The 12859-nt window shown below is 43.5% G+C and overlaps 1 protein-coding gene across 4 annotated transcripts in view; it reads right to left on the bottom strand.

Annotated features, from left to right (window-relative positions):
- LOC138649584 (USP6 N-terminal-like protein) overlaps positions 1-12859 on the bottom strand; it is a 64856-nt gene that overhangs the window by 25967 nt on the left and 26030 nt on the right. For 2 of the 4 annotated variants that reach the window (XM_069740105.1, XM_069740106.1), the window contains one exon: positions 8637-8720. The exons of the other annotated variants lie outside the window; for them this stretch is intronic. The gene's annotated coding sequence lies outside the window, so the exon portion shown is untranslated. The remainder of the gene's footprint in view (positions 1-8636; positions 8721-12859) is intronic. 4 annotated transcript variants of the gene reach the window in all.

Genomic DNA, 12859 nt, shown 5'->3' with positions numbered 1-12859 from the left:
AGAACTCCCACATAGTTCTCTTATGAAGCAAAGGCGTTCCTTTCCTTTCATTCCTTTCTGCGATACACGCAGTGGCCAGCACGTTCAGTGCGCATGCGCGGTTTCTTTTATCTCCCTCTGACTCCCGGCAGTGCTCCACACGTGACCGCAATGCGGTTCACGGAGCGCCGTTCCGGAAGTCCCATCAGCAAGGGAGTCAGATCCCGGTGACACGTGCCGCAGTAATGCCCTGGCAACACTGTGTAAACATCCGGTCCTCCTCATTTCATTAGTCGGCACCTGCTGTAAAGCAAACACGCGGTATGTTTAAAATCCCCTTCCACCTTAGTACCCGTTTCGCCCCATTAAGAAGAAGCATCAGCGAAACGGCGCTCGTCGGGCGTAGGAAGCGCCACGCAGCACCCCCTCCTCTCTGCACCACACCGCGGCACTTTACCAACACTTTTGTTCCAGGAAAAAATCATATATTCTTTGCCGGTTTTCTCTTTATTGTTGTGTGCATTGTCTTAACTGAATTGTCTCTGGCGGCAATTGATTTAATCTGACCATTCAGACGTTTTGGATTCCCCTTTACTGGGTGACACTAAATCATATCTTTTTTCTGGTTCAGAAATCCAATTTGTCATTAGCAGGCTATAGTGATTAAATTTGGTTTCCAGCGGGTGGTGTTTTAAGATCTTTTCATCCATATGGTGGTGTGCTGTGCCCCTCTTCCTGAAATTCCTTTGGAGGTTTTTTTTCATCCCCTGTCTTTTTAAATTCTATGTTCAAGATTTTATCATTGTTATTTAATAAAGAATTCTTTTTATTTCATACCATTTTATTCCTCATTTCTTCCAGCCACTTTACACTGGCATGAAAACTGCATGCAGTGAAATTGCATGGACTGTACCACACACTTTCTCCACACTTATCACTGTTACTGATGATGATTGCACAGCTCCTGTCACACAGTTTTAGTGGCGAAAATGACAGTTCAGCCTCCTGGACGGTGATCTTATAACAGTCAGTAATATAGTAGAAGATAGAGGAAATGATAATCAGAGTCATCCCAGAAGGCACTTGCTCTACCAGATCATTTGATGCTCTGCATCATGTGATTTTTTAGCAAAGCGTAGAAAAGGAATAAAATGCAGGATGAGAGCTACGGATCAAGATCGAGCCTGAAGGAATAAAAATGGGGTTGTAAGTAAACTATAAATAAAAAAAATAAAATAATGGACCTCACTCCATTTACTTCAGATGAAAAACGTTAGACTAAGAATGCAACTTACATATAAAAAACAACTTTTATTGGGTTACAAAAAGAGGAGTTTGGGAAAAATGGCCCCAAATTATAGCCTTGCAGAAGGGGTTCGAATCAAAACAGGAAAATACAAGACAAGCAGTGACCACAAATTATATATTAGAAGGACTGCAGCAGGGCGGCCTGCTGAGCCATATGGTCTTGTTATATAAAATGCAGAAATATATCTAGAAAACAGGACGTGTGTTACCCTGGTGTTGCTGGTTGGTAAACCCACAGAGTTTGCATGGATTCTTTCAGTTACTAATCCATGTACTTATTACATTCTTTTTCTTGTAAGTTTCAGTTTGCCATCTTCATTCCGCCATTCATTTTCAGACCTCCTGATATGCAGTTTGCAGCTTGATCCGAGTTTCTGCTTTTTCCTCTGGTGGTCATGTCCCTCCTAGTAATATACACTGAGGTTTGTGTGTGCTCTCATGTACCATCTGCTTTCCCCCTATCTGCAGCCTATTTTGACAGCCCTCCTTTAGAACATACATGCTTTCCTCACTCTCCGCACTCTCATCTGCTGTATAAAATCTCCTCCCCATTGCCATCTCTAACACTAAGAGAAGTGAGGGGGACAGCAGAGAAAGCCTAGTCCCAGAAGGAGAGTGCGGATGAAATTTTCTGGTTTGGTGAGCAGAAACCAAATGTCAAGTACAGTGTGGGAAGACTAAGTGCAACATGAAGGGATGAGGGGAAGGAAGCCCAGACACTAGGGAAAGGGTGAATCCGATAACACCATATCTGCCCTACCATCCCTAAATTGGTTCCTCACCAATCGCCGAGCAGGAACCAAAGCAATGTATATCCCTAGAGCTAGGCCCTGGAAAGGGAGGGGATTATAAATGGTCTATCCCCACTATAAACTAAAGATAAAAAGGTAGACAGATAAGGGGAATGAATTTAGCTCACTCAGAGGTAACACCAAATGTCCTCAAACCGCTCCAGAAAGGAAGTTAGCCAACTGCTATAGCTCTTAACTTTCACAAGGGAAAAATGTGAATATCACCGGCGACTCTCTGCAGCAGACTGGGGATTTATAAACCCCCAAGTCCAGGTGTGTCAGCTAGAGCTAGAGGGAGGTCGCCGCTGGGTCCAAGAGTCAGAAGGATTAAGGAGGTGTCTACAATGCCAAACGCAGAGGTCTTCTGCAGCCAGATGCAGAGCGACAGTCTGTTGCATCTGACACATCCGTGACACCAAACTACAACTTTTGCTGAGCAGTCAGCTAGGTGAAGCAGTTACACAAGCTCTACAGCAGCAAAATGATAGCTAATGATTATTATTAATGAAGATTTTTTTAGGAAGTTGAGGTATCCTGCATTTACCTCTGCAAGAGCTCTAATAAATTTAGGGCATGTTCACAAGTAGCATTTTTGCTGTGGATTTTGCCAGGAAAACCACTGTGTAGAGTATGCATGGTATTATGAATTTTTCATGAGTCTTTGCAGCCATTTTACCATTAATTTGAACATTGCAAAGACGTGTCCACGAACTGAACCGTACAGGTTTTCAGCCCTGAAAGCAAACGGTCGAAGTTCTTATTCATGACTGCAAGCAGAGATCTGGAAGACTGAGGAATCCGTGTACTAAGTATATCAGGGAGTTGCAGAACTTTCCATTAGATCAGCGTTTCTCAACTCCGGTCCTCAAGACCCCACAACAGGCCATGTTTTCAGGATTTCCTAAGAATTGCACAGGTGATAAATTCATCACCTGCTCAAGCATTAATTCCATCGCCTGTGCAATCCTAAGGAAATCCTGAAAACACGACCTGTTGTGGGGTCTTGAGGACTGGAGTTAAGAAACACTGCATTAGACAGTGGCTACGCTTCATTTGTAGACAGAGGAAATGCTTCGCTCCAAGCCTCAAGAGCCGACCCTGACCAACAGCATGGACTTCTTAAATGAAGTGATGCTCTGTTAAACCATTCCTGCAAATAATGACATCATGGCCGCTCTATGCTTTGTATCGATGCCAGCGCCGAGCTGCTACGTATGTATGAATGTCTAATATACACAGTGGTTTGGACTTTTCCCAAGTTCCCTTTTTCTCCCAATCTGTAATTCATCACAATGAAGAATCCAAAATCCTCAGACGGCAAAAGACATTTTGCTTAATATCCTTGGCTCTTGACGCTTAACCCTTGCAATGACCGCCATCATTCTTTCATGTTTAATGGGACAAAGTGACCGCTTCAGCCTCGTTCACAATGGATCCATTTCTCTCATAAGAAAAAGTCTCTTGTTAAATTTCTGCTTGTGGAAACAGCTCAGCAGATGTGGTCTAACATGTTACCAAGCTGTGTCTTCAAGGAGGGGCAGCCTCAAAATACTGCAAACATTTTGTCCCTCTTCGGATGGAAGATCTTGTCCGGGTGAATTTGGAATATACAGACACTTAGAAATGACACACAAAAGCGCAGAAAAGTTGACTCACGGAATAAAACTTTTATTTCAGTATTCCTGGCTGGAATCGTGTCTTACCATGAGCAAGTCTCTTTACATTGTGCATTTAAGAACACAGATTTCTGGACATAACCCTGTGTTTACAATTGGTCTCCTAATTCCAGTCGCTAACTACTCTCTCTGCTTTCACCCTCCAAGTACACAACAGATCAGAAAGTGGAGAGTGGGGAATGCATCTAAGTTCTTAAGGAGGGCTGACATAATATGCGGCAGATAGGGAGGAAAGCATATGCAAGGAAATCACTTTAGTAATTCATTGAGGTTCAGCTCTCCTTCCCATCTGGATTGTAGAGATCATTGGTGAGCAAGGACAGAGAAAACTGCACGACTAATATTTTTCCTGCTTACTGTCTAAAAATCAATTTTACGGAATTTAAAGGAGTACGTGTTAATTTTTCCTCTTATTTTATTCTAGCCGCTCCCCAGAATATTCCATTGTTTAAATATACCACGCTTTCAGCGGTCACATAACACAATAATGTGATATCATCCGCCGGAAACTGCAGCTCTGATATTGCTGGAACGGCGTCGCTGAGGTAGGAGAGTATACGGTACATTGTTTTACGGTTTTCTACTGGGCCGCGAATTGATTAAGCATGGGTTGTGCAGTAATGGGCAACTCCTTTTTTGTTACATGTATATTTTTATTTTTCCATTTTTGGCAATGTTCTTTATTAAAAATGAAAATTAGAAATCGTGCAATTTTTTACACTGGCCATCAGGGCTTTTTTAAACTCAACTTTCCTGCTGTTGCAGGAAACAACACATGTACATAGCCACAAAAGAACAGACTCTGTAGTATTGAGGCATCTAATGAGAGTGTGCAAAAGTCACTGTGAAGGGAGAAATCGCCTATTGTAAACAGTGGATGCTGTGTTAACAGCTGTGTGTAGAGGTGTTACCTGTCATTGTAATCCTGCCTTTGAAGATAATGAGACTGCTTCCTCAAAGGACAAAGTAGGAGTCTAAAAAACCCAAGTCGTGAGTGTGAAAGTGAAAGATTACTAATATATGTAACACAAAAAAATATAGATTTAAACAGTAGGTCCTTTTTTAATGAGAAATTCCTTTAATTGTATCGTTATGCTGCAGTGTAAGGTCCTCTGCAAACAGAACTCCTAGCTGCTCATAATGCAAATGTAACATTTCACGGCGTCCCGAGCATCTGTACACATCAATGGTTAAGCAGGACCAGACTGTGGAGAGGGGGTAATGGACGCAATGAATCACTGGACAGAAATGTGTGTGGGATGATTCCCGATGTGACAGGACATAATGGACATCAGAGAGGGCCGGGATATAAACAGACGACTTTCATCTCATTTGTGCTTATTGGGCAGAACGTAATTCTCATGATGAAACGAGTTACAAGAAACGGTAAAACCACAGAAATCTGACGGACGCGTCTCGCAGCAACGTGTAACACAGGGAAAAGGGGAAACTTGGATGTTGGATCTACTAGTATTAGGATGTTGTATCTCTTCTATGTTTTCTGTGATGTCTCTGTGTGTTACTCGTGCATTATGCTATTTTATCACCACTCTACTGTGACATCACTGTGTGTATTCTCCCTCTACTGTGACATCACTGTGTGTATTCTCCCTCTACTGTGACATCACTGTGTGTATTCTCCCTCTACTGTGACATCACTGTGTGTATTCTCCCTCTACTGTGACATCACTGTGTGTATTCTCCCTCTACTGTGACATCGCTGTGTGTATTCTCCCTCTACTGTGACATCACTGTGTGTATTCTCCCTCTACTGTGACATCGCTGTGTGTATTCTCCCTCTACTGTGACATCAATGTGTGCATTCTCCCTGTACTGACATCGCTGTGTGTATTCTCCCTCTACTGTGACATCACTGTGTGTATTCTCCCTCTACTGTGACATCACTGTGTGTATTCTCCCTCTACTGTGACATCACTGTGTGTATTCTCCCTCTACTGTGACATCGCTGTGTGTATTCTCCCTCTACTGTGACATCACTGTGTGCATTCTCCCTGTACTGACATCGCTGTGTGCATTCTCCTTCTACTGTGACATCACTGTGTGTATTCTCCCTCTACTGTGACATCACTGTGTGCATTCTCCCTGTACTGTGACATCACTGTGTGCATTCTCCCTCTACTGTGACATCACTGTGTGCATTCTCCCTCTACTGACATCGCTGTGTGCATTATCCTTCTACTGTGACATCACTGTGTGCATTCTCCCTGTACTGTGACATCACTGTGTGCATTCTCCCTCTACTGTGACATCACTGTGTGCATTCTCCCTCTACTGTGACATCACTGTGTGCATTCTCCCTGTACTGTGACATCACTGTGTGCATTCTCCCTCTACTGTGACATCACTGTGTGCATTCTCCCTGTACTGACATCGCTGTGTGCATTCTCCTTCTACTGTGACATCACTGTGTGTATTCTCCCTCTACTGTGACATCACTGTGCGTATTCTCCCTGTACTGTGACATCGCTGTGTGTATTCTCCCTGTACTGTGACATCACTGTGTGTATTCTCCCCGTACTGTGACATCGCTGTGTGTATTCTCCCTCTACTGTGACATCACTGTGTGTATTCTCCCTCTACTGTGACATCGCTGTGTGTATTCTCCCTCTACTGTGACATCACTGTGTGCATTCTCCCTGTACTGTGACATCACTGTGTGTATTCTCCCTCTACTGTGACATCACTGTGTGCATTCTCCCTGTACTGACATCGCTGTGTGCATTCTCCTTCTACTGTGACATCACTGTGTGTATTCTCCCTGTACTGTGACATCACTGTGCGTATTCTCCCTGTACTGTGACATCGCTGTGTATTCTCCCTGTACTGTGACATCACTGTGTGCATTCTCCCTGTACTGACATCACTGTGTGTATTCTCCCTCTGCTGTGACATCGCTGTGTGCATTCTCCCTGTACTGACATTGCTGTGTGCATTCTCCCTCTACTGTGACATCGCTGTGTGTATTCCCCCTCTACTGTGACATCGCTGTGTGTATTCCCCCTCTACTGTGACATCGCTGTGTGTATTCTCCCTGTACTGTGACATCGCTGTGTGTATTCTCCCTGTACTGTGACATCACTGTGTGTATTCTCCCCGTACTGTGACATCGCTGTGTGCATTCTCCCTGTACTGACATCACTGTGTGTATTCTCCCTCTGCTGTGACATCGCTGTGTGCATTCTCCCTGTACTGACATCGCTGTGTGTATTCCCCCTCTACTGTGACATTGCTGTGTGTATTCTCCCTGTACTGTGACATCGCTGTGTGTATTCTCCCTGTACTGTGACATCACTGTGTGTATTCTCCCTGTACTGCGACATCACTGTGTGTATTCTCCCCGTACTGCGACATCGCTGTGTGCATTCTCCCTGTACTGTGACATCACTGTGTGTATTCTCCCTGTACTGACATCACTGTGTGTATTCTCCCTCTACTGTGACATCGCTGTGTGCATTCTCCCTGTACTGACATCGCTGTGTGCATTCTCCCTCTACTGTGACATCGCTGTGTGTATGCCCCCTCTGTGACATCGCTGTGTGTATTCCCCCTCTGTGACATCGCTGTGTGTATTCCCCCTCTGTGACATCGCTGTGTGTATTCCCCCTCTACTGTGACATCGCTGTGTGTATTGTGACATCGCTGTGTGTATTCTCCCTGTACTGTGACATCACTGTGTGTATTCTCCCCGTACTGTGACATCGCTGTGTGCATTCTCCCTGTACTGACATCACTGTGTGTATTCTCCCTCTAATGTGACATCGCTGTGTGCATTCTTCCTGTACTGACATCGCTGTGTGCATTCTCCCTCTACTGTGACATCGCTGTGTGTATTCCCCCTCTACTGTGACATCACTGTGTGTATTCCCCCTCTACTGTGACATCACTGTGTGTATTCTCCCTCTACTGTGACATCGCTGTGTGTATTCCCCCTCTACTGTGACATCGCTGTGTGTATTCTCCCTCTACTGTGACATCGCTGTGTGTATTCTCCCTGTACTGTGACATCACTGTGTGTATTCTCCCACTACTGTGATATCACTGTGCGTATTCTCCCTGTACTGTGACATCGCTGTGCGTATTCTCCCTGTACTGTGACATCAATGTGTGTATTCTCCCCGTACTGTGACATCGCTGTGTGCATTCTCCCTGTACTGACATCACTGTGTGTATTCTCCCTCTACTGTGACATCGCTGTGTGCATTCTTCCTGTACTGACATCGCTGTGTGCATTCTCCCTCTACTGTGACATCGCTGTGTGTATTCCCCCTCTACTGTGACATCACTGTGTGTATTCTCCCACTACTGTGACATCGCTATGTGTATTCCCCCTCTACTGTGACATCACTGTGTGTATTCCCCCTCTACTGTGACATCACTATGTGTATTCTCCCTCTACTGTGACATCGCTGTGTGTATTCCCCCTCTACTGTGACATCACTGTGTGTATTCTCCCTGTACTGCGACATCACTATTTATTATCCCTGTACTGCGACATCACTGTGTGTATTCTCCCTGTACTGTGACATCACTGACTGTGACCGACCGTTTATATTACCTCTATGGGGTTGTGCTCACTCTGCCGCCACAGCAGATGTCCAGGGAGAGAAGGATCGGACATGTTGGATTCCAAAAGGCCCAATCTTTTGCTATTATGGAAGATAAGCCACTGGCTGCAGTTATATCTCTCTCCTCATTGTTCATTTGTCCGAATGTCAGTGACAATTTTTCCACAATATGGCAAATAGGAAAATACAACTTTTACCAACTGGACAACCTAGAAGACGTTATTGAACCATAATGTCATGTGAAGGCCTCATTAGTGAAGATTTATAAGACACAATTGGTAAGAACAATCTCATACCTGTATTTTTTGCTGTCCATAAGAGAAACGGGCTAATGTGAGACTGTACACAATCGTGGGACTACGAAGAAACTCAAAAGAGCCCTAAAAGAAAAATGAAATCAAAACTTTGAGACCATAAAGAACGAAAAAATATTCTACATGAGGGTAACAGTCAATGGAAGGACAGTCAACACAGCATGCTGGGATAACACCTTATCTGAGCACGTTCGCTCATCAGTACTTACAAGCTCTTTGCTTTACAGCTTGTAAGTGCTGCTCTGATGCTGGCTAGTTCCACCTACGCACCTCCGAAGCTGGAGAGGCAAAGCTTCATCTTTTTGCAGTATTACAGGGTGCACAGTTCAGGGCAAATGGTTAAGCCATGTCGCTGATCCGATCTGTCAATCTTCAGGAGTGCACTGCCACTAGTAAGCAAGAGGCCAGGAGGAGGTGGAGCAGTGCACTCCCGACCATACAGTAGACCAGTGTTCCCCAACTCCGGTCCTCAAGAGCCACCAACAGGTCATGTTTTCAGGATTTCCTTAGTATTTCACAGGTGATGGAATTCCTGCCTGTGCAAGTGATGCAATTATCACCTGGGCAATACTAACCCCTTTCTGACAGACGTACTATCCCGTCGAGGTGGTATGGGCCCATATGACCATCGCGCTCACGAGGGGAGCGCGGCCGATCGGCGCAGAGTGTCAGCTGACTATCACAGCTGACATCCAGCACTATGTGCCAGGAGTGGTCACAGACCGCTCCTGGCACATTAACCCCCAGAACACTGCGATCAAACATGATCGGAGCGTTCTGGCGGCATAGGGAAGCATCGTGCAGGGAGCGGGCTCCCTGCGTGCTTCCCTGAGACCCTCGGAGCAACGTGAAGTGATCGCGTTGCTACAAGGGTCTCCTACCTCCTCCTCCCTGCAGGCCCCGGATCCAAAATGGCCGCGGGAGTGGCGGGGAGGGGGGCTTCCAGGACCTGCAAGGAGGTGGCTTCACAGCGCCTGCTCAGAGCAGGCGCCGGGAAGCCTCCTGCAGTGCCTGTCAGATCGCTGATCTGACACAGTGCTGTGCAAAGTGTCAGATCAGCCATCTGACACTATAACATGATGGCTCCCCCCCCCAGGACAATGTTGTAAAGTTAAAAAATATATATTTACATATGTAACACAAAAAAAATCCTAAATAAATAAAAAACAAACAAAACAAAACATTGTTCCAATAAATACATTTCTTTATCTAAATAAAAAAAATAATAAAAAGTACACATTTAGTATCGCCGCGTCCGTAACGACCCAACCTTTGAAACTGTCCCACTAGTTAACCCCTTCAGTGAACACCGTAAAAAAAAAACATGAGGCAAAAAACAACGCTTTATTATCATACCGCCGAACAAAATGTGGAATAACACGCGATCAAAGAGAAGGATATAAAAAAAATGGTACCGCTGAAAACGTCATCTTGTCCCGCAAATAACGAGCCGCCATACAGCGTCATCAGCGAAAAAAAACAACAAAGTTATAGTCCTCAGAATAAAGCGATGCAAAAATAATTATTTTTTATATAAAATAATTTTTATCATATAAAAGCACAAAAACATAAAAAAATGATATAAATGAGGTATCGCTGCAATTGTACTGACCCGAAGAATAAAACTGCTTTATCAATTTTACCAAACGTGGAACGGTATAAACCCCCCCCCCCCCCCCAAGAAATTCATGAATAGCTGGTTTTTGGTAATTCTGCCTCACAAAAATCAGAATAAAAAGCGATCAAAAAGTGTCACGTGCCCGAAAATGTTATCACTAAAAACGTCAACTCGTCCCGCAAAAAACAAGACCTCACATGACTCTGTGGATCAAAATATGGAGAATTTATAGCTCTCAAAATGTGGAGACGCAAAAACTATTTTTTGCAATAAGGCTGCGTCACACGATCAGTATTTGGTCAGTATTTTACATCAGTATTTATAGCCAAAACCAGGAGTGGGTGATAAATGCAGAAGTGGTGCAGATGTTTCTATTATACTTTTCCTCTAATTGTTCCACTCCTGGTTTTGACTTACAAATACTGATGTAAAATACTGACCAAATCCTGATAGTGTGACGGCAGCCTAAGAAGCGTCTTTCAGTGTGTGACGGCTGCAAATCATAAAAATCCGCTAAAACCCCACTATAAAAGTAAATCGAACCCCCCTTCATCACCCCCTTAGTTAGGGAAAAATAATAAAATAAAGAAAATGTATTTATTTCCATTTTCCCATTAGGGTTAGGGTTGGGGCTAAAGTTAGAGATGGGGCTAAAGTTAGGGTTTGGATTACATTTACGGATGGGATTAGGGTTAGGAGTGTGGTTAAGGTTGGGGTTTCAGTTATAATTGGGGGGTTTCCACTGTTTAGACACATCAGGGGCTCTCCAAACGCGACATGGTGTCCGATCTCAATTCCAGCCAATTTTGCATTGAAAAGTCAAACGGCGCTCCTTCCCTTCCGAGCTCTTCCATGCGCCCAAACAGTGGTTTACCCCCACATATGGGGTATCAGCGTACTCAGCACAAATTGCACAACTTTTGGGGTCCAATTTCTCCTATTACCCTTGGTAAAAATAAAACAAATTGGAGCTGAAGTAAAAAAATTTGTGAAGAAAAGTTAAATGTTAATTTTTTTTAAACATTCCAAAAATTCCTGTGAAAACACCTGAAGGGTTAATAAAGTCCTTGAATGTGGTTTTGAGCTCCTTGAGGGGTGCAGTTTTTAGAATGGTGTCACACTTGGGTATTTTCTATCGTATCGACCCCTCAAAATGACTTCAAATGTGATGTGGTCCCTAAAAAAAAAAAAATGGTGTTGTAAAATTGAGAAATTGCTGGTCAACTTTTAACCCTTATAACTCCCTAACAAAAAAAATGTGGGTTCCAAAATTGTGCTGATGTAAAGTAGACATGAGGGAAATGTTACTTATTAAGTATTTTGTGTGACATATCTCTGTGATTTAAGGGCATAAAAATTCAAATTTGGAAAATGGCAAAATTTTCAAAATTTCCGTTTTTTTCACAAATAAACGCAGGTAATATCACATAAATTTGACCACTATCATGAAGTACAATATGTCACGAGAAAATAATGTCAGAATCACCGGGATCTGTTGAAGCGTTCCAGAGTTATAACCTCATAAAGGGACAGTGGTCAGAATTGTAAAAATTGGCCCGGTCATTAACGTGCAGACCACCCTTGGAGGTAAAGGGGTTAAGGAAATCCTGAAAACATGACCTGTTGGTGGCTCTTGAGGACCGGAGTTGGGGAACACTGCAGCAGACGATAAGAATAACCTTATAAGGCCCAGATTCTTAATAAATGGCGTTTTGTACACAAGTCTTAGTGAAGGATGTACTGGGGTAACTTGCCGGTTAATTGGGGTTTGACAGCGGTGATCCCCAGCAATCCACAGATCGGAGCTTTACAGCTAGATCTTGAATTGAGCAGAGCTGTGCATGGTCCAATTATTGTCCATGGGACTGCTGGAAAATGGCCCTCGACTTTATCAAGTAGTCCCATAGACAATGAATAGAGCAGAGATCAAGCATGCGCAGGTCCTCTCCACTGAAGATGAGGAGTCCTGCTCTCGGATCACTGGGGTCCCCAGTGGGTAGCCAAGTTACCCCCTATCCTTTTTTTGCACTCGGTCGTGCCCCCTCCTTGTTAAGCTCTGACTACTTTTCTCAAAGTTGTCGGCGTTGGCCAGTACTGCCATAAAAATGCCAAAAGCAACTAGGAATTTTGTAAAAGTGTCGCAATAACCGTTTTACTCCAGAATTTTAAAGAAAACTTGTTAGAGGAGTCGGAGCCGAAAACCTTTTTACAATTCATCCACATTAAAAAACCACTGAGATTCTCTCCATAAAAATAGATTGGCCTTTTAATGGAAAATTCTCAATTTAGTAATTCTAGAAACCTCTTTCTCTAAGGAAGACAAAACTATGACCCTAAGTATTCTATTTTCTAAAGAAATTCTGCCTAAAAATATATACAAGCCTAAAAAAAGCAAATACATGTAGATACAGACATGAAGAACATGGGAGAAAAGCCAGAAGTTCCTTATTTGAGGCTGGTTAAACATTAAGTAATGGAAAACAGAAAGTTGGAGGCTTTTTGGTCTTTTTTTGTTTTTTTCTATAAACAGGGCTTGTTCCCATGAGAATGATTTACATTGTTTGTCGGGGCTATAGATAGTAAATTC

This window comes from Ranitomeya imitator, chromosome 9 (genome assembly GCF_032444005.1).
Source record: "Ranitomeya imitator isolate aRanImi1 chromosome 9, aRanImi1.pri, whole genome shotgun sequence".
NCBI classification, from domain to species: Eukaryota; Metazoa; Chordata; class Amphibia; order Anura; family Dendrobatidae; genus Ranitomeya; species Ranitomeya imitator.
Note: the sequence above shows the minus strand (reverse complement) of the source record. Positions and strands in the feature narration are given on the sequence as shown.